The following is a 22,583-nucleotide window of genomic DNA, read 5'->3' on the forward strand; positions in this document are numbered from 1 at the left end:
TCTTTTGGACTCTGTGGGAGAGGGCGAGCATGGGATGATTTGGGAGAATGGCATTGAAACATGTATATTATCATATGTGAAAAGGATTGCCAGTCCAGGTTCGATGCATGAGACAGGGTGCTTGGGGCTGGTGCACTGGAATGACCCAGAGGGATGGGATGGGGAGGGAGGTGGGAGGGGAGTTCAGGATGGGGAACACGTGTACACCTGTGGCAGATTCATGTCAATGTATGGCAAAACCACTACAATATTGTAAAGCAATTAGCCTCCAACTAAATAAATTTATATTAAAAAAAAAAAAGACATAATAGGCTTTAAAGATGGCCTACCTTGATGCAGGCCGTTGATCCATCATTACACTGTAATCCATAGCATCCATGAGGGTTCACTCTGGGTGTGGTGCACATTCCACGAGTTTTGACAAATGTATACTGAAACGTGTCCACTGTTGTAGCATCATACCAAATACTTTCACTGTCCACAAAATCCTTTTGTCATTTTGAAAAAAACAAAATTGGGTTTACCTATGGGGAGACAGTGTTCACTTTTTTCCAGTATTTTTCAGGTATTCAGGGAATTTTGCTTAACCACCAAGAACATTTTTTTACTTGCTTACATTATTGCTTATGTCCTGTTAATACTGATTGAGCATCCAACCATGGCAAAGATGATGTGAGAAGGTGATCATCTCCTAATTAGTCGCATTTTACCACCGAGGAAATTAAGGAAATTAATTTCCTTACACACCTTAAGGAAATTAAGGTGTGTGCTGTGAGGTTGTCACCAGGCAGGTACCAACCAAGTGATGACGCTTGGACCAAACCCAGTGATGTGACCCCAACAGTCAACCTTCCCACCGTGTAGTCCACCTTCCCAACCTTCCTACCAGGACCATGTAGTTATCATCTGTTCTTATGTGAGTATGATTAACTTATCAGCGTCTGTAGGATCACATCACACAGGCCTCAAGGGGGTGAAATCCCTAAACTAGCAAGTTTAGAAAAACAGGTGAAATGTCCATTTTGTTGCTTCAAAAGAGTGAATCCCGGTTGTGCTCTGTGCTTCCAAGACTGACAGGGGTGGGGCGGGGTGGCAGGGAGAGGGCAGTGGGAACACATGAGGGAGAGGGCTCCCGTGCCACACCAGTCTTTAGTGGGAGTGTGAGATGAGCTCTCCCACGCCATGCACAACCCCCGAGAAGAAACCAAAATGGCTAAGGAGTCCCTGGGGCAGCGAGGCTGCAGGCTAGGGGTAACACTCAGTATGACCAAGGCTCTCGTGGCTATGAGGGTTGTTTCCTAGGTCTCTGAACTCTTGGTATCTCTTGCTTCTGGTTGGTGCAATAAGACAGGCTTGGGGTTAGAAACATCTGCTCTCTACTAGCCAAGGACGCAGTCATAGTAGGGTGAAGAGGAGACACAACTAGGCTGTCCTCAACTGGGTAACAGAAGTCCTCACACTTGACAGACCAATGGGCTTGGCATTCCACCTCCGGCAGGCGATGTGGATATAGGATGTAGAGTTCCCAGAGCCTCTAGCAGCAGCAGAAGGGTCTCAGGGCTGGGAGTCCTGGGTTCCAGCTCTCTTGCTCATCAGGCTAATATTAGCACAAGTGATAGGAATGCCTGGAAGACAAAATTCACCTTCCAGAACAACCCTATTGCTCAGGGTCAGGCCAAAGAAGGAAGCTTCGGGTACCACTCAAGATATCTGATTTAGGGTGAAGAGTGATGTAGTTAGGGTTGGCCAGTGATTTGACAGCTGCTAACATAACCTTTAACACGTGTATTAAAATGAATACTGAGCTTAGTTCAGTCTGTCATTTCCTCTTAATACTTGAAAAGCCACAGTTTTGTTTGAAAGTTCCCCCAAAAGGCTCTAGCTAGTGGATTTATTCTTCTGCTTGACTGCACTTGGAACTCTGAAGTCAGAGCCACCTTGAAACTGAAACTGGGAAAATCCCTGGTATCTCTAGCCGGGAGAAGAAGCAAAAGTATGTTCTGAAGTTTATTAAATAATTACCCAGTTGTTGACATGTTGTAGGAGGAAGAAAGAACTGAGGTGCTGGCAAGTAGGAATAGAGATTTGTTAGGATTTTGGGTCATGGGGCTTATAAATGTGGTAGAACATTCTGGTGTTCCCTGACCTTTGGCTCAAATCAGGGCACGTGTTCTTCCAAGTAGACTCAGTTCACCAGGCCTTGGCGTGCAACGTCATTAGTTTGACTGTCTGAATGACCATGGTCAGCTTGGATCCAGTTAATGCTGAAGATACTCAAAAGTCTTTAGCTGTTGGGAGCAGATGTAGCAGTGACTTGAAAGGAGTAAAATAAGTGAGAAACAAAAGTTGGAATTGGCCATTTCAAATCTCATCTGCAGTCGGTGTGAATGGCAGATGAGGGCAGGTTTCCTAATGAACGGTCCTGAGACTAATTTGCTTCCGAGGTTCAGAGTGGAAGGATAATGCTTTTCCTTGGAATTCCCCAGACTTCAGCCATTTCTGTGTCGTCTTTGCGACTTTTGTGATGCTCTTACTGCAATTTACTGAATACTTGTCAATGACTTAACTCTCTTTATCCATTCATCTGCTGAGGAACATTTAGATTGCTTACATATCTTGGCTATTGTAAATAATGCTGCTATGAACATACGGGTGCATATATATCTTTTTGAATTATAATTTTGTGTGGGTATTGCCCAGGGGTGGGATTGCTGGATCTTCTGGTAATTCTATTTTTAATTTTCTGAGGAACCTCCATACTGTTTCATAGAGACTGAACTAATTTACGTTCCCACCAACAGTGTAGGAGGGTTCCCTTTCCCCACACCCAGTTTAGCATTTGTTAACTTAACTATGTTTATTTTAAAGAGAAACTTCTTCTCCCACTGCTTCTTCTGGACTGCCTGGTTGGTAAATGGTGTTACGATTCACTGGGTCGCTCAAGGTAGAAACGCTCTGCTCCTCACCCCGACCTAATGCTCTGTTAACTTCATCTCCTATGTACAGGGTTAAAAGATAATTATCATCCAAACCAGGGCATTCTGTAAATAAAAGTGACATTATTAATAAGTGTGCCAGAAATAAACTGGGTCTGTCAGAAGCAAATGGGGACTGAGTTGTTAATCATCTCTATGGCCGTGAATCCTCTTCCTCCTTCCCATTCCTACCATCACTGTCTTAGTGCAGGCCTTCATAATTATTTGCTTGGACTAGTGCAATAGCTCACTATAGTTTCCTTTATTTCATTCTTGGTTCTTTTCAACACATGTTACACACCACACATACATACACATGTGTTATACCAGCCTCTTAAAATCCTTCAGTAACTCCCCATAGCTTCAGGATAAATTTCAAATTCCTCAGTATGGTTTACCAGGCTCTTCACAGATCTGGTTCTTTTTTATCCTTCCAACCTGTGAGCTCATTTATTTATTCATTCATTCAACATTTATTGAGAGTTACTCTGGATTGGCACCATGCTAAGTTCTGGAATATAACAATAAAAAAGATGGCTTTCTGCCCTCAAGGTATTTATAGTGGAGAGGAGAAACAGCCAAGGAAACACTAGAGTAAAGAAAGAAAAATGGGCAGTGGTGAAGTACTGCCCTTCCTGACCTCACTGCTCAAGGGACCTGGAAGCTTGATAGAAATGCAGAATCTTAGGGCCCCAACTCAGCCTCACTAAATCCAAATCTGCATTTTAATAAGACACACGTGATTAGAGTTAACACTAGTTTGCAACCCTGGGTCTGTGGGACCATGCTAGTTGAAGAGCTTGGTTTGGGTCCTCAGGGAGGGTCATGCCCCGAAGGAGACTTGAAGGAGGAGACAGTCTGCTCAGTGGAGGTGAGGTGGGAAAAGGATTCACCTGTGCTGTGGCACTGAGGCAAGAGAACATCTGCTGTTCGGTGGGAATTGGGCTTTCCTGGTGGTTCAGATGGTAAAGAATCTACCCGCAATGTAGGAGACCTGGGTTCGATCCCTGGGTCAAGAAGATCCCCTGGAGAAGGAAGGAAATGGCTACCCACTCCAGTATTCTTGCCTGGAGAATTCCACGGACAGAGGAGCCTGGAGGGCTACAGTCCATGGGGCTGCAAAGAGTTGGACATGACTGAGTGACTAACACCTTCACTTCACACATTGTTCAGTATTTAGATTTGAGGTGGAAGCCTCATCTAACTCAGAGATACCCTTATTTAAGGAAGAAATTTGATCAATTTCAGCATATCCATTTTTTATTTGGGCCTATCTGGAAACTGTGATTTAGAATGTATATTTTAATTCATAGAGACAAACAATAGAATAAAAGTGACTGGGTGGGGTGGGGGGTGGAGAGGAGAATGGGGGATTACTGTTTAATGCGTACAGAGTTTCTGTTTGGGATGATGAAAAAGTTCTGGAAATGGACTGTAGTGATGGTTACACAACACTGTGAATATACTTAATGCCACTAAAACTGTATGCTTCAAAATGGTGAAAGTGGCAATTTTTACATTGTGTATATTTTCTTGCAGTTAAAAAAAAAAGAAAAAGAATCAGTACTTTTTTTGTCAGAGTCAAAGATTTTATTTTCAAGTTCCTGCTTTGACACCCCAGCAAGTCAGGTAACTTCTTGGAACCTCAGCCTTTTTGCCTGTAAAATGGGAATAACGATATTACCTGCCTCATAGACTTGTCATGAAGATTCACTGAAGCAAAGCCCATAAGGTATTGGGGAGTATGTTGGGTTTTCCTTATGCCCATTAATGACGCTTGCAAAGTATGTTCTTCTTTTGTCTATTAATTTTTTTTTTTTTTGACTGCTTTGGGTTTTTGTTGCAGCTCTTAGGCTCTAAGAGCAGGTGGGCTCAGTAGTTGCTCAGTAGTTTGAGGGCTTAGTTGCCTTACGGCATATGGGATCCTAGTTCCCTGACCAGGGATAGAACTGTGTCCTCTGCATTGGAAGGCGGATTCTTAACCACAGGGCCACCAGGGAAGTCCCTTGAAAAGCATGTTCTTATATCTTCAGCACAATGCCTGGCACAACTAATCCTCTGCATCACTGCTATTTTCACTCCTTCCACATCCTCTTTGAGGTAGCTGTAGCTACACATTAGAATCACCTGGAGAGTTTTGTACATCTCTAGTGCCTGGAACAGCTAAATCAATTTCAGGAATAGAGCAGAAGCATCATTATTCCAAGTGATTCCAGTGTGGAACCAAGGCTGAGGAACTCTGCTCTAGCGTGGTTCACAAACTTTAGTGTGTATGGGAATCACCTGAAGGACTTGTCAAAACAATTTCTCGGTGCTCTCCCCTTCTCCAAGTTTCAAGTTTAATAGATATATAACAGTCTCTCACTTTATTCATCTATCTGGTGGCCCTTTCCTTTTGTTTGGAGTCTACCCACTACTTAACTTCTTGCAAACCCATCACTCAACTGAACAATAACACTTAACAATTAACACTTCTCTTAATGCTTGCCAGTCACCTACTTCAGGCCAATGGTCTCAATATTTGCCAACTGTGGCCTTAGACACAATTCACCACGTCTCAAAGTTCTCCTCCTTTGAACTCAGAGTCACTACTCTGGGTAGTGTTGTCCTTATTTCTCTTTCCTTCTCCCTCTCCCTCTTGGAAGTAGGGATTCCCATGTGGGACACCCATGACCATGTTCTGGGTTTCCTATATTCATCCCTTAAAATGAGCACAGTCTTAGAAGTGAGATGGACATGGGTTTATATCTTGCAACCTGGGCAGTTCTCACAGTTTCATTTTCCTCATTGGTGAGTCTCGCATGATGAGAATAGTACTCCTATAAACGATAAACACGTAACACCCAATGGTTACAGTGTTTTACCTTTAAGAGCATGGTAAAATCTTGACCTTGAGGAGAACTCCAGGAGTGGTGGGACTGACCTATAGGATGCAGAGGGCAGAGCCAGGGATATCAAAACCACAGTGTGGAGGAATAAAGCCAAGATTTACCAAAGAGCAAGGAAATGGGCCCAACCAAGGATTTTCCAGGATACCTGGGCAGACAGGGAGGTGAGAGATGGGCTCTGGGAGAAGAAACTGACTGAGAGATTCCCTGTGACCGCATTAACGTGTGAGCCTGCATACAGGCATGTGCACAGGATGGGGTGGTTAATAGTGCTATTATGGGCTATGGAATGACCCCAGAAGACACCCGCAAGGGGATTTTGACCCCATCAGTGTGGAATTCAGTCCCTTTGGCAAGAAACAAAGTGATAAACCTGCTACAGTTTGCACCATTTATTATGGTCATGTGCAAAACACGACCACGGGGCGTGACGCAGAGCTCTTGTTACAACGAGACGAGGTCTCTGAGTGCTGTTTCCCGTCGGTGATGTTATTCAGCAGGATGGCTCACATGTTGAAATCTGAGACTCCTTGGGTGAAGCACCCCTCTGCAGGCTGTACCAGATGTTGCTTGTGTAGCTCCCCAAGCCCAGAAAGATGAGTTAATCCTTGAAGGAAATGATTCTGAACTTGCCTCAGACTCAGAGGCTTTGATCCAACAGGCCATGGCAATAAAACACTCGGCTATCAGAGAGCTGTGGGTGGTAGTCCCATCTCTGAGAGGGGAACAGGGCCACTGGCCGCCGGCTGCGTTCCGGAAGGCCTCCAGATGCAGAGAGCCAGGAGCAGAGGCCTCACTCAGTGTGATGTCGTGAAAATCCTGGACTTTAAACACATGTAGTCATAAACGAAAACTTCCTCACCCTTTACAGACCCCACTGGAGTATCACGCTCTCCAAGATGCTTCTTGGGAATGTTCCAGGCCTCACTGACCCCACTCACTTTCCTTTACCCTCATGGTCCACAGCACACAGTCTACCCCTTCATGATTCTGCAAATACAGTCTTCTGCCTTCAGTTAAGCGGTAAGTTCCTAGAGGTCCTAAACCAAGTCTAGTTTGTATTTCTTTGCATCTCTGAATGTCTAGCATTCTAAGAGCATTGTGGTCATCATTTCATCCTTAGGATCCAGCATAGTACCTGGCACACAGCATATGCTCAGTAAGTGTTTATTAAATGCTTATGAAATGAATGGAATTGTTGGTTGATAGCAAAGCTGAGCTGGCATGACAAAACAAATAAGAGAAGGTGTTACAGGTACCTCTTGTTTGCCCAGTACCTCACCCGCCTTCTTCCAGAAGTTTCCTCATTCTTCACCCATCTTTGCGGTTCCATAGGAGCTGCCATGTTGTTTGATGGCTCTCTGGAGTTTGTCTGACTTAACACTACTTCACTGAGTCCTTCTAGGGGGGTTTTCACCTTGGAACCGAGGGAATGTTAAGCTAATCTCTTTTAGGTGTCCAAAGCTATGTAGCTATACTGGTGCATTTAAGAGCTATGGACCCCCGTGTTTTTCACTACCTGGAGAAAGGTGATGGCTAGCTAAAGGAAACATGTAAGTAAGAATGTGAAGGAATGGAGGTACAGAGACAAGAAGAATAAACGAGAACCCTGATGGTCTTGGAGTTCTGTGGTTCAGTGTTTGCTGTGTCCCAGGCGTATGCCTGTCTTTGGGTTTCACAGGTGTCACATTATCCCTCATAATAGCCCCTTCTTTTGCTTCAATGAGTTTGAGTTAGTTCTCTGTCATTTGTAACCATACAAGTCCCAACTAATACAGAAGCTCCTGTTCTGTGGTAGAAATAAAGACTCCATCAAAAAATGAATAAAATATCATTATGCCACATTATGAAGTTTTGAAAACAGGAATATTTCAGAATCTCCCATCCTCATTTGTGATTTTTAATAAATCCCTCTGATATCCCACCCAGAGCTTGCCCAGTTCTGAACAGAGGGAAGGCACAGGGAAGCTACAGTTTCTAGCAGGTTGATTCTTTATTTTTCATTTTGGATGACTTTTTAAAAAGTTTATTTTTGGCTGAGCTGGGTCTTCATTACTGTGAAGGCGTTTCCTTAGTTGCAGCAAGTGGGGGCTATTGCCTAGTGTTTGTGTGCAGGCTTCTCATTTCAGTCGCTTCTCATTGAGAACCATGGGCCTTAGGGTGGGGGAGCGGGCTTCAGCCATTGCAGTTCCTGGCCTCGACAGCACAGGCTCAATAGTTGTGGCTCATGGGCTTAGTTGCTGCAAAGCATGTGGAATCTTCCTAGATCAGGGATCGAACCCACGTCTCCTGCACTGGCAGGTGGACTCTTTTTTTTTTCCTTTCTTAAATTATGAAAGTATGAGAACATGTTTACAGGAGACTTGGAAAACATAGGACAAAGTTACATATAGTTTCATTGTATATTACAATTATTTTTTTTTAATTAAGATTCTTAGTTAGAGTTTCAATATCAAATTCTTGAAAATTAAACTGTACGGAAAAGTAGAAGGATATAGTAGACCTGAAAAGCAGCATGAATCAATTCAACATAAATAAGATTTATATGGGTTTCACACAAGAGATGACTTTTTATCTATGTGTGCATTTGCATTTGCTGAGAATCAGATGCTTGGGGCTGCAGGGCCAAGTGCCTATAGAATAGTGGGCTCTGAATGGCAGTCAAGGACTAGACATGAAAGGATGGTCTTCATGAACAGGGGTGATGGAAAAGAGCCTTTGAGCAGCTCCATACAAGACAAGATGCTGCTAGAGACTTACTAGTACCCACATTGTCTGAGCTTCAAATCCAGGTAAATGGCCCAGTGCATAAGCAGGAACTTATGGCAATAATGGGAGAAGCTTATTTGATGTTGGGTCCCTAGCGCTATGGCTCTGGTGACCATATTTGTAGAGCTAATCTTTAGCATCAAACCCTTCTCTAGACACACTGGTCTACTTATTGCCACCCAAATAGGCCATGTGGATCTTATCCTTGGTACATCTGCTCACAAAATTCCTGGTGCCAGATAGCTCTCCTTCCCTCACTTCACTGCCTTCTGTTCACATTAAACTCATCCTCCAAGGTCCAGCTATCTTATTTTCTACAGAAATGACTTTATTCTAATCAGTCACATCTGGCATTTCATCATTTATTCTAAGAATGGTAAATATGTGCAGTATAACCTCATTCATACGCCTCATTCCAGGAAAACATCACCAAATAGTATGGGTGCTCTCTTTCTCCAAGACTGTCAAGAACATTAGAATTCTTCTCCACGTAGTGCTTGAGGCAGCTGCTGAAGGCTCACGGCAAGTGACACGAGACCCAGTTGCTCTCTCTGTTCCATTCCCTCATACTGTTATTTGTAGTTTCTAACTGTGCTTGTCTTCTATCACCAACTGGGCTATTAAGTCCTTCAGGACAAGAACAGTAATAGTAATAGTAACAAGAATCTTAATAATAATATTCACAATCATGATAACAAAAACAACAATAATAGTAGCCACAAATACTTTTTAAACACTTACAGGCGCCGACACCCTACTAACTGTTTTACACATGCAGTCAGCCCTCTGTATCCGGGCTCTGCATCTGCAGATTCAAACAGCCTTGGATTTCAACTGGTTGGCTGAATCTGCATGGATGTAGAACCTTGGGTGCGGAGTTCTGACTGTACTACCCATTTATATAAGGGACTTGAACATCTGCAGATTTGGGTATCTGTTGAAGGTGAGTGGGTGGTAGAACCAATTCCACATGAATACCAAGGAACAACTGTATTCTCTAATTTAACACTCAACACAATTCTGTAGATGAGGGATTAGTGTTATCTCTGTTTTATAGACAGGGATTCTGAGTTTCTTATTTGTTTTATAAATTGATTTTTAAAATAAAACTTGTAAATGTTTTAGTGTATGGCATGGTGATTTGATAAACATATGTAGTGAAATGATTACTGCATTTAAGCTAATTAACATATCTTTTCTCATAGTTACCTTTTTTGGTTATTGTTAGTGAGAGCACCTGAAATCTACTGTCTTAGCAGATTTCCAATAATCATTATGGTATTCTTAACTACAACCCGAACATTAGATCTCTAGACTATATAACTGCAACTTTGTACCTTTGACCAATATCTCCCCACTCCCCTCACCTTCCCTCCCCTGTTAACCACCATTCTATTCTTAACTCCCATGTATTCAACTACTTCAGATTCCACATTTAAGTGAGATTATGCAGTTTTTTTCTGTCTGGCTTATTTCAGTTAGCATAATGTCTTTCAGGCTCATTCACATTATTGCAAACGGCAAGATTTCCTCCTCTTTTTTTTTTTAAAAGCTGGATAATATTTCATTGTATACATTGGGTTGACCAATATATGGAAAACCCGAATAAACTTTTTGGTCAACCCAATATATACACTATAATTTCTCAAGCCTCTCATCTGTCAATCAACACTTAGATTGTTGCCACATTTTGAGACGAAAGATGATAAGTAACTTGAATGTGGCAGAACTGGAATTTGACCTCCAAGCCTTTACTCTTACCCAACATGGTATATCATCTTGAATCTTCCAAGAACCAGAAAGTCATGTGCATCATAAGTATTTGCTAAATATAGGGTTGTTGTTGTTTTTTTAAAATAAAACAATCAGTTCAGTTTAGTCACTCAGTTGTGTCCAACTCTTTGGGACCCCATGGACTGCAGCACGCCAGGCTTCCCTGTCCATCACCAACTCCTGGAGCCTACTCAAACTCATGTCCATCACATCGGTGATGCCATCCAAACATCTAATCCTCTGTCGTAATAAAACAATGAGGTTCTTCAAAAGAGAGAGTGAAATTGAATTGAAAATAAAAGAAGCAATTTCTCCTCCCAAAGAGTTGGAGCATTCTTGAAAGGGGTTTCTTGCCCAATGTCCTTGGCTGAGGGTGATGCCATTTCGCATTCCACAAACAAACACACTTCATGGAAACAGGAATACTAAGGATCAGCTCTGGGGAGGAGATGGACACTCACTCGGGTGAAGAAGCAGCTCTGAGAGCCTGGAAGTCTCCTGGTGGATCTTCATGGTGGCTCTGCCACCTCCCAGCCTCTGGCACCTCTCTGAGACTGTAACCTCATTTGTAGAAAGATTCATTGAAACTCAATGAGCACTTTTCTGAAGTCTTCTCTGAAATATTAGCCCTACAAGAAATTCATACATAAAGTGGTTCTTGTTGTCAGATGATATTGAGAAACTGCATTTCCTCTGGGGAGACACACAATCCGTGTTCAATGATCTGAGATGACCAGCCAGAAAGAACCTGCTTATCTAGTATTTAATTAATGTTAATTTTTTTATTTTATTTTATTTTTGGCCATGGGATCTTAATTCCCCAACCAAGGATTGAACCCATACCTCCTGCATTGAAAGCACAGAGTCATAACCACTGGACCACCAGGGAAGTTCATAATTAATGTTTACTTAACCCAGTGTTTCCTAACCCATTTTGGTTTCACATAAAACTGCTAATATTTCTCAGAACTAATACCTACATTTAGGTAAAAACAATTGGCTAAATATTTTCTAAAGAGCCTTCCTAAAACCCTCTATGTCTAGAAATAATAATATAACTTGACTATAAACTGCCCTTCAGTGAATCAAAGGTGGAAGCATAGTTTCAAAATTTTGAGATTTCTTTGTCAGCAAAGTTTTCAGGGTAAGATAACTTGCTCAGGTTTAGCCATTCACCCTGCCCTGGGAGTTTCTGGAAGTGGACGATAGGGGGCACTAGTAGACTGCAGTAATGGTCACCCCTCCACAAACAGCAGCAAAGAGGAACTATAGTTGTAGCAACCAGAGCTGTTCCTTTTCCAGGGCAGTGGAAAGCTACTGAGAGTCAACTCCTCTCCCTTTTGGGTCTCTCTCCTCCTTTGGAGAAAAAGTTGGGATTGAATCAGGATAGATAACACTGTACAATTGCCCTTTACCTTTCTATGTACAAAATCATATAAAGCAACTCTTTCCAACTGCTTGTGGTTGGTTGTGTTCACTCTGGGGCTTTGTGTTGGTCGTGTTCACTTTGGGGTTGTGTTCACATTCATCCATGGAAGTTCTTACTGGACTAAATATAGAGCCTATGAGTTGAAAAAGGAATTCTTTCTTTAATCAATTCTCTCATTAAAAAAAAAAATTGTACAGGTGAAGAAAAGAACAAATTTCACAAAGATATAAAAAGTTCTTTGCAATTAATATTTTTCTCTAATCTTTGGGTGCAAGGCTTATACAGTAAGCCTTTTCAATGATGTGGCTATAAGAGACTTGGAGGCAAATGGGATATACATAACTCAACTTTTTCTCACTTATCCCCTCTTTGTCCTCATTTTCCTATGAAGTAGGACAAAGCGGGCAGGCTTCCCTGTCCAAGTCAAACACAAGAGATTGGAGTGACTGGTTCTAAGTTGATATTTTCATTTTCCCAACATCTTCCCTCACTGTTAACTCCCACCTCGGCCCCGGGCTGCCTCTATACAGAACCCACCCCTTAGGAAAAAAACTTTCCATGGGTTACACAACTTTTTCTTCAAGAAAAGCATAAATAAGATTCAGGAGTGTAGCCCACAGAAACTAACAAAAGACAGAGAAATCAATTTCCGCAGATAGAAATTCTCTACATCCTGGCTCAGACGAACTTTGAGCTTGGAGAGTCTTCAGCCTTCACCCTACTTCATCTGGTTGTGTGCACAAGGGACCCGAGTGCCCAGGCCATACAGGGAGGTGTGCCAGCCTGGCCGCCAGAGCTTCCTCCGCCCTTAAGCTGGACCCCAGACCCCAGCCCTTAGGTCCCAGGCACTCATCTCTGCAGGCAGTATGGTGCACAATCAAGAAACAGCTACATTCCTCCCTGATTCTCCCCACATGTATGCATGCTAAGTCACTTCAGTCATGTCCCACTCTTTGGGACCCCAAGGACTGTAGCCCACCAGGCTCCTCTGCCCATGGGATTCTCCAGGCAAGAATACTGGAGCACGGCTTCCCTGGTGGCTGAGAGGCAAAGAATCCACCTGCCGATGCAGGAGACACATGTTCAATCCCTGATCCAGGAGGATCCCACATGCCTTGGAGCAATTAAGCCCATGTGCCACAACTACTGAGCCTGTGCTCTACAGTCTTTGAGCCACAACTACCGGGCCTGTGAGCTGCAGCTACTGAGCCTGTGCTCCACAATAAGAGAAGCCACTGCAATGAGAAGCCCATGTACTGCAACCAAAAAGTAGACCCCACTTGCCACAACTAAAGAAAGCTTGCATACAGCAACCAAGACCCAGCACAGCTAAAAATAAATACATACGGAAATAATCAAAACAAAAAAGAATACTGGAGTGGGTTGTCATTTCCTCTTCCAGGAGATCTTTCTGACCCAGGGATCGAATCCAAGTCTCTTATGTCTCCTGCATTGGCAGGTGGATTCTTTACCATGCTTACCATCTGAGAAGCCCTGATTCTTCACCCTATATGGAGCACCTTGCTTTCGACCATCCCATTCTTGTCCCAGTGAGGACAGTGGAGACAATGGAACATGGAGGGTGATGCTGGCCAGGGGGCAAAGGTCAAGTTATGTGCCTGATGTTTTGATCCATCTTTACCACTGGCCTCTCTCTCAGACAGGAAGACTGGGAAACTTGAAATTAGGCAGTTGAAGCTACTCAGAAAGTTTTCAGAGCCTTAGAATTCTAGGAAGTCCAAATCATAGTCACAAAAGAGGGAAAGATTCATGAGTAAAGGATGAAATGACAAACACAACATGGTAAAGCAACCATACTCCAATAATAATCAATTTTTAAAAAGGATGAAATGAGTGAAAAGGGTCATCCTTTAACAAGGATGAAATAAATTGAACACTTCCCCTTTTATTGGACACATTTTTTTTTCTTTAGAATTTTATTATATTTATTTTTTGGCTGTCTTGGGTCTTTGTTGCTGCACAGGCTTTTCTCTAGTTGTGGAGGGGTTGTTGCTACTTCCTAGTTATGGAGCACGGGCTTCTCATTGCTGTGGCTTCTCTTGTGGAGCAGGGGCTCTAGGGCATGTGGGCTTCAGAAGTTTCGTGGCATGTGGGCTCTGGAGCATAGGCTCAATAGTTGTGGCACACAGGCTTAGCTGCTCCGTGGCATGTGGGATCTTCCTGGATCAGGACTGAACCCATGTCTCCTGCGTTGGCAGGTGGATTCTTTACCTCTGAACCACCAGGGAAACTCTATATTTTTCTTCAATCCCACAGTCACTCTCAAAGTTAGGCATATTATAATCTCCTTTTATAAAGGGAGGGAGGGGATCTGAATGGTTAAGGAAATGGGCCCGAATCACTGAACAAATGGACTCAGTTTTGAACTCAGGTCTGTGTTCACAGCTCAGAACCAGTACACCATTACTTTCTGTTCTCAACTCCTGTTTTCTGCTATAATAACATTCAATTCATATCCTCTAAATGTGAAAGATTTTTTTCCTATACTTTCTTCAAGTTTGCAGAGATAACTATATTCGACAATGACATTTGTGTCCACCTTTCATAGTCATTGGAGCAAGCAAGTTCCCTAACTTAACCCTGCACCCCAGATGCAATGGGAGCCCCTGCCTTGCCCTCGGGGAACTTGGATAATGGCTACAACATTCCAGTGAGCAGCAGCTCCTCCAGTCCTGCTTCCAAACTGCTTCTGTTAAAAGAATTGTCAATTCAAAACAAATGTGCTGTCATGAAGTCTCACTCCTATACCAGACGCTCAGCTCTGGACCCCTTTTAAGGTGAGTCTGAAATATCAAATTGCCAACATTCACTGGATCATGGAGAAAGGGAAGGAGTTCCAGAAAACATCTGCTTTTGCTTCATTGACTATGCTAAAGACTTTGTGTGCATCACAACAAACTGTGGAAAATTCTTAAAGAGATGGGAATACTAGACCATCTTACCTTTCTCCTGAAAAACCTGTATGCAGGTCAAGAAGCACTAGTTAGAATTGGACATGGAACTGGTTCAAAGTTGGGAAAGGAGTAAGTCAAGGCTGTATACTGTCACCCTGCTTATTTAACTTATATGCAGAGTGCATCATGTGAAATGTCAGGCTGGATGAATCACAAACTGGATTCAAGATTGCTGGGTGAAATATCAACAACCTCAGGTATGTAGACGATACCACTCTAATGGCAGAAAGTGAAGAGGGACTCAAAGAGCCTCTTGATGAGGGTGAAAGTGGAGAATGAAAAAGATGGCTTGAAACTCAACATTAAAAAGAATGAGATCATGTCATTTGGTCCCATCACTTCATGGCAAATAGATATAAAGTGAAAGTAGTGACAGATTTTATTTTCTCGTTTTCCAAAAGCACTGCAAATGGTGACTGCAACCATGAAATTAAAAGATGCTTGCTCCTTGGAAGGAAAGCTATGACAAATCTAGACAGTGTATTAGAAAGCAGAAACATCACTTTGCTGACAAACATTCATACAGTCAAAGCTATATTTCTTCCAGTAGTCATATACAGATGTGAGAGTTGGACCATAAAGAAGGCTGAACACTGAAGAATTGATGCTTTCAAATTGTGGTGCTGGAGAAGACTCTTGAGAGTCCCTTGGACTGCAAGGAGGTCAATCCTAAAGGAAATCAACTCTGAACATTCATTGGAAGGACTGATGCTGGAGATAAAGCTCCAATACTTTGGCCACCTGAGGCGAAGAGCTGACTCACTGGAAAAGACCCTGATGCTGGGAGAGACTGAAGGCAAAAGGAGAAGGGTGTGGCAGAGGATGAGATGGTTAGATAGCCTCACTTACTCAATGGACACGAATTTGAGCAAACTCTGGGAGACAGTGGAGGACGGAGGAGCCTGGCGTGCTAAGGTCCATGAGGTTGCAAAGAGTCAGACACAACTGAGTGCCTGAACAGCAGCAATAGAAACAACTGAAATATCACTCAGAATCAGGCCCTGTTATCCAGACTGCAGCCAGGATGGATTGAGGCTTCTGCCACCATTCCTGGGCTGAGCCCTGATCAAATCCTTTCTTTAAAGTACAGTCCAGGGTTAACATTTTATGGGATCAAATACTTGGCCTATTCACATCTGAGCTGTCAGTGACCAGAAAACAAAATTTCTTACTTGGAGAATTTGGGCACCCTTTTTGATTTTTTACCAAAAAATAATTTTTAAAAAAAAAATTTTGTGTTATAGAAAAATCTAGCCTGGGGATTCCTTTGCAAAAGATGTATGTGTCCACTATATTTAACATGGATAACCAGCAAGGTCCTACCATAGAACATATGGAACTCTGTTCAATGTTATGTAGCAGCCTGGATAGGAGTGAGGGTTTGGGGGAGAATGGACACATGTATACGTATGGCTTCATCCCTTTGCTGTTCACCCAAAACTATTATAGCATTATTAATCAGCTATACACCAATACAAAGTAATAAGTTCAAAAGAAGAAAATGTATATGTGTCAGGCATCTATAAAAAGAGACCATGTAGCAATATAACAACTTGCATTTAAGAGCCAGTGAAGGCTTTCAGAAAATGTATGGAATTTGGAAGTAAAAAACCTGAGTGTGAATCCTATCACAGCCCCTTATTGCTTAATCTCTCTGGGCTTGCATTTTTTTCTCTGTGGAATGCAAATAATAATGCCTACATACATAATACATAGTTCATATATAACTGTTGAAAAGATTCCTATAAAGTACTTCATAAAATTTAAAACGATACTATTATTGGTATTGCTGCAGCACTAAACAGCCTGCATGTGATTTGAGAGGATAATGTTCAGTCTTGCTCCCTTGGGACACACTTTTATTCTGGGTGTTTACTGTCTGCCAGGCCTTACATGTGGAGAAGGAAATGGCAACCCACTTCAGTATTCTTGCCTGGAGAATCCTGTGGACAGACGAGCCTGGTGGGCTGCCATCTATGGGGTCGCACAGAGTTGGACACAACTGAAGCGACTTAACAGCAGCAGCAACAGGCTTTACATGTTTTCAGGTTCACAGACTCTAGCTCATTCCTACAACAATCCTAGATGGTTGATGCTGTCTTTAGCATCTACATTTTATTTATTTTAATTTATTTATTTGGCTGTACTAGGTCTTTGTTGCGGCATGTGGGATCTAATTCCTCAACCAGGGATTGAACCCAGGCCCCCTGCATTGGCAGTTTGGAGTCTTAGCGCCTGGACCACCAGAGAAGTCCCTAGCATCTACATTTTGTAGCTGAGGCCAAGAAGTGAAGCAAGATCTCTGTGGCTATGAGCTAATAAGTGATTGAGCCTAGGCAGTCTATTCCAGAATCTATTCTTTTAAGCACTGTATCAGTAAAGTCTCACTTTGGAGGTAAGTAATAGAAACTCAAAATAACACTGGCTTGGGACTTCCCTGGTAAGCCGGTGGCTAAGATTCTGTACTCCCAATATAGGGGGTCCAGTTTTGATCCCTGGTCAGGGAATCAGATCCCACATACCGCAACTAAGATCCAATGCAGCCAAATAAATAAATTAAAATATTTTTTAAAAATAACACTGGCTTAAACTAGATAGAAGCATATTTCTCTTTTATGCCGAAGTCCAGAGGTTGACAGTTCGAGACTAAAGCAGAGATTCAGCTCCATACAGTGCTCAGGACTCCTAATATGTTGTCTCATTCTCAGCATCTGAAACAGAGGCTAGAGCTTCAGTTGTTATAATCCACCTGCTTTCCAAGCAGCAGGATGGAGGAAGGCACAGGATAGAAAAGGGATAAAACACATGCCAGTTGTTGATTGTGGACTGTTCCTGGGTGTGGCTATATGACATTTCTGCTAATATCTCATTGAACATAATAGCAAGAGGGCTGGGAAATACAGTCATTATTCTAGATGGCTTTGTGACCCATGGAAACCAGAGGGTTTGATTACTGAAAGAAGGGGAGAGGCAGTTAAGGGCTAGTGGATGTTTGGAGGAACAGTGGCAGATAAAGTTGGAGAGGTGGGAAGGGGCTGGGTGATGAGGCCCTACCGCTCACCACTCAGCTCACCAGTCTTTGGGTTCATCTCCCATTTGAGCATGTACCAAGGGAAGGCAGGGATGTCCCTTGAAAACCACCGCTTGTGGCCATTGACTGGCCCTCAGAAGCTTTGTAATAGGCACTCCCAGAATACAGTGCAATTGTTCCCCTTGGTGGTGGACTTGGGACTGGTTCCAGTCTCAGCCTCATTAGCTCATTAGGTTAGAATGGGGATAGGTGGCTTCTGATTCACGTTTCCAGAAAGTCCAGAAAGAGGAGGTGGGGTAGGAGGACCCCAGGACAGACTACACAGCCACTAAATGGCCTTTGGCTGGCATCTCTGAATCTCTAGAGAGAGCCTGGATGCCACATGCTGGAAAGTGACTTCACTGTTTCCAAAGATCTTTCTCATATACTATTTCTCTTGGAACACATAATACCATGGTGATAGGGGTTGCTCTGCTCCCTATTTTTCCAAGGAGGACTAGAAAGTCAGAATCTTATGTGATATTCAGTAGGATGAGGGGAGGTCTTAGAATCTGCCTTTTTTTTTTTTTTTCATAAGCGTGCCAGGGGTTTCTTGCATGTGTGATCAGTCATGTCTAACTCTTTGTGACCCCATGGACTGTAGCCCACCAGGCTCTTCTGTCCATGGGATTTTCCAGGCAAGAATACTGGAGTGGATTGCCATTTCCTGCTTCAGGGGATATTCCTGACCTGGGGATCAAACCTGTGTCTGATAAAACCTGCCAATCTGCATTGGCAGGCAGATTCTTTACCACTGTGCCACCCACAAAGGTGATTCTTAGGTTGAAATAACTCTGAGAAACTGGTCACATCTTGGGAGGGTGCAGATGAATCAGGAGACCATGAGCTCCATGACGACTTTCAGGTATGTCTTTTGTCATTACCGCTGCATCTCCACCTGTCACATTGCAGGTACTCAATAAAAACTTGATGAAAGGATGAATGAAGACAAATTTAGGTATCCAGACTCTTGGATTGGAGAAAGCAATGGCACCCCACTCCAGTACTCTTGCCTGGAAAATCCCATGGGCAGAGGAGCTTGGTAGGCTGCAGTCCATGGGGTCACGAAGAGTCGGGCACGACTGAGTGGCTTCACTTTCACTTTTCACTTTCATGCATTGGAGAAGAAAATGGCAACCCACTCCAGTGTTATTGCCTGGAGAATCCCAGGGACGGGGGAGCCTGGTGGGCTGCTATCTATGGGGTTGCACAGAGTCGGACATGACTGAAGCGACTTAGCAGCAGCAGCAGCAGCAGCCTCTTGGATACTACTGTTGGGACCAGCCCAACAATGAACCGACCTGAGGGAGTGGTGCAACAATTGGTGTAAGGGCCTTAGACTTAAGAAAAGACGAGGTTATGCTCTTGTCATTTCAGATGATGGACAACAATATTGTATACCAGGAAGACATGTTAAAGAAAGGAAAGAAGAGGACATGGTTCAACATCGATCCTCCTGGAGAGCCACCAGTGATGGGGGTAACAAGACTGACAATCAGCAACTGCCCCAAACCGGCTCCAAGGACCAGCAAGGCCAAACTGCCCACTTGGGGTCAATTGGAGAACTTTGACCACTGAAGGGGAAAAATTGGTCAAAGAACACGGACAGCCTTTAACCTCAGCTACCTTGTTCTTGGCTATGTTACCTGTGGTAACTACCACCGTTGGTGCCAATCATACTTATTGGGCATATGTGCCCAATCCTCCCCTCAGTTCAGTTCAGTTCAGTTGCTCAGTCGTGTCTGACTCTTCGCGACCCCATGAATCACAGCACGCCAGGCCTCCCTGTCCATCACCAACACCCAGAGTTCACTCAGACTCACGTCCATCAAGTCAGTGATGCCATCCAGCCATCTCATCCTCTGTTGTCCCCTTTTCCTCCTGCCCCCAATCCCTCCCAGCATCAGGGTCTTTTCCAGTGAGTCAACTCTTCGCATGAGGTGGCCAGAGTACTGGAGTTTCAGCTTCAGCATCATTCCTTCCAAAGAAATCCCAGGGCTGATCTCCTTTAGGATGGACTGGTTGGATCTCCTTGCAGTCCAAGGGACTCTCAAGAGTCTTCTCCAACACCACAGTTCAAAAGCATCAATTCTTCGGCGCTCAGCCTTCTTTACTGTCCAACTCTCACATCCATATATGACCACAGGAAAAACTATAGCCTTGACTAGATGGACCTTTGTTGGCAAAGTAATGTCTCTGCTTTTCAATATGCTATCTAGGTTGGTCATAACTTTTCTATTAAGATCAATTATGTGGGAGGATTCTTCTGTTCCAGTCTTCATAAATGGCTCTTCTTGGTTACCTGGACCTTTTGACCCGAGCCTTCCTTTAAAACCAGAAGAAGAGGGCCGACATCTTTCAAATGTTAGTGTTAATTATACTGTGGGAAGAGATCTTACCCCTATATGTATGGGAGTGGAAACTCATTGTCTTAAAAGAGGATTACAAAGTTGGCTATCTATAGTTAAAGAACCTTAAGTGATCAAAATTCATTTTTTTCTTATTAGAAGCATTTTCCTTATATATCACAGAAGAAAATACTTCTATGTTTCCGCCCCATCTACCTAACTGTATTATTTCTATAAAATCAGGAATAGAACGTTGGATACAATGGAAATTATGTTAAGCTAGTATTGGACATATTATGGCCAATACTTCTGATGGAGAAATTATTGATTGGAGTCCCAAAGGAGATCCTCTGGATACAAATAATAACTTGGATTTGCCTATATTGTTAAACAATACTTTAGACTCCATGAATAACATTGTTAATAGTTCTATATATTGGCATGGAGGGAGTTTCTCCCCTCCCTTACCTCAATTACCTTATTTGCCTTTACATTCAGAATTATTGAAAATATCAGCTGCCTTCCAACTCATAACAGCATGGAAGGGGCAATTTAATTCAACAGTATCCGGTCATTCCTTACATTTTGATAAAAATTCAACCCATTGGATTAAAGCATGTGTTCGTTTACCTTTCATATTTTTGATAGGACCTACTTTTATAATGCCTCTTCTGGGTTATTCACTTGTCAAAATTGTTCCTTTTACACTTGTATCAATTCTTCTCTCCAATTTCAGAATGACTATTCTCTATATATTCTAAAAACCAGATCTGGAGTATGGCTTCCTGTAAAAATGAACAGACCATGGCAGGATAGCCCCACAGTCTATATTGTAGAAGAAATCCTTAAGAAAGTGTTAAAACACACTGAATGGTTTATTGGACTGTTAATTGCTGCCATTTTAGGAATTATTGTTATAGCTACTATGGCAGCTGTAGCAGGAGTGACGTTACATCAGAGTGTACAGACTGTGCACTCTGTGCAAGAATGGCACAAAGATTCTGAGGCTCTTTGGTCTACCCAAAGACAAATAGATGGAAAATTAGCTGCACAAATGGCTGATTTACAACAGGTTGTATTACCACTAGGTGATCAAGTAAATAGTCTGCAAAAACAGATTCGTCTTAAGTGTGATTGGAGCGTTACTTCTTTTTGTGTCACTCCTCCCAAATATAGTGAATCTTCATTTCACTGGGACAAAGTTAAGCAATACCTCTTAAATTAAGGTAATCTATCTCTGGATATTAATAACTTACAACAAGAGATTATGGAAACATTCTCTCAGAAATACACCTTTTGCATGGATCTAAACTACTGGATGGAGAAGGCAATGGCACCCCACTCCTGAACTCTTGCCTGGAAAATCCCATGGACGGAGGACCCTGGTAGGCTGCAGTCCATGGGGTCGCTAAGAGTCGGAGGTGACTGAGCAACTTCACTTTCACTTTTCACTTTCATGCATTGGAGAAGGAAATGGCAACCCACTCCAGTGTTCTTGCCTGGAGAATCCCAGGGACAGGGGAGCCTGGTGGGCTGCCGTCTATGGGGTCGCACAGAGTCGGACACGACTGAAGTGACTTAGCATAGCAATACATAGAGAGCTTCTTCGTGTTTCTTTGTTCTGTTTTAACCCCTGAAGCTCAGCAACTAGAGAAAGCCCATGCACAGCAATGAAGACTCAGTGCAGCCAAACAAAAACAAAAAAACCAAACAAAACCCCTCAAACCCTCTATTTAGAAGTGGTAACTAAAGTTAAATGACTTGCCTAAGATTATAAAGATAGGAAGGAAGCACTAGAACTAGCATTCAAATTCAGGCTCTTAAATATCATGCTCTTTTGTTTCTCTCATAGAGAATAACTACTCCATGTCAGGAAATTTCCCATAGCGCAAACCATTCCCCATGAAACAGAAAGTCTATTCCATAGATATTTAACATAACAGTTAACCTGATACACAGATATGAGTCCTGTCATTTGACACCAATGTTATAGAAAAGTTCCACTCCACTTCATAGCCTATTTGCTTGTATTGAAGTGCCAAACTAGATTGCCGGAGAGCAATGTATATTGACCTTGAATGTTGACTTTACTAGTGAGCACACATCTGTTTTTGTTAATGGGGATGAGGGCAATCAGAGTGAGCTGTCAGAAGCAGACATTCCTGACGTGGAATTCTCTTCCAGTCTGTGAAGTGTTATCTATCATCCCTTGGGCTGGAGAGCAGGTTGTCAGTTTAGACAGCGGCCTGTTGAACCCAGAAGCTTCTGGACTCTTCTGTTCTTTCAAAAGAGGCCTTGTTTCTTCAGGGCCTTCAGCTGAAGTTGAATCTTAAAGGAGATGTGAGATTTTTGTGGA

At 42.8% G+C, this 22,583-nt stretch overlaps 1 protein-coding gene across 1 annotated transcript in view; it reads left to right on the top strand.

The window, feature by feature from the left end:
* Window positions 1-21,729, top strand: part of DRAM1 (DNA damage regulated autophagy modulator 1) — a 62,252-nt gene extending 40,523 nt beyond the window's left edge. Inside the window, exon 8 of the transcript XR_009736504.1 lies at window positions 19,257-21,729. The gene's annotated coding sequence lies outside the window, so the exon portion shown is untranslated. The remainder of the gene's footprint in view (window positions 1-19,256) is intronic.
* Window positions 21,730-22,583: the final 854 nt, after the last annotated feature.

This window comes from Bos javanicus, chromosome 5 (assembly GCF_032452875.1).
Source record: "Bos javanicus breed banteng chromosome 5, ARS-OSU_banteng_1.0, whole genome shotgun sequence".
In the NCBI taxonomy this organism is placed as follows: domain Eukaryota; kingdom Metazoa; phylum Chordata; class Mammalia; order Artiodactyla; family Bovidae; genus Bos; species Bos javanicus.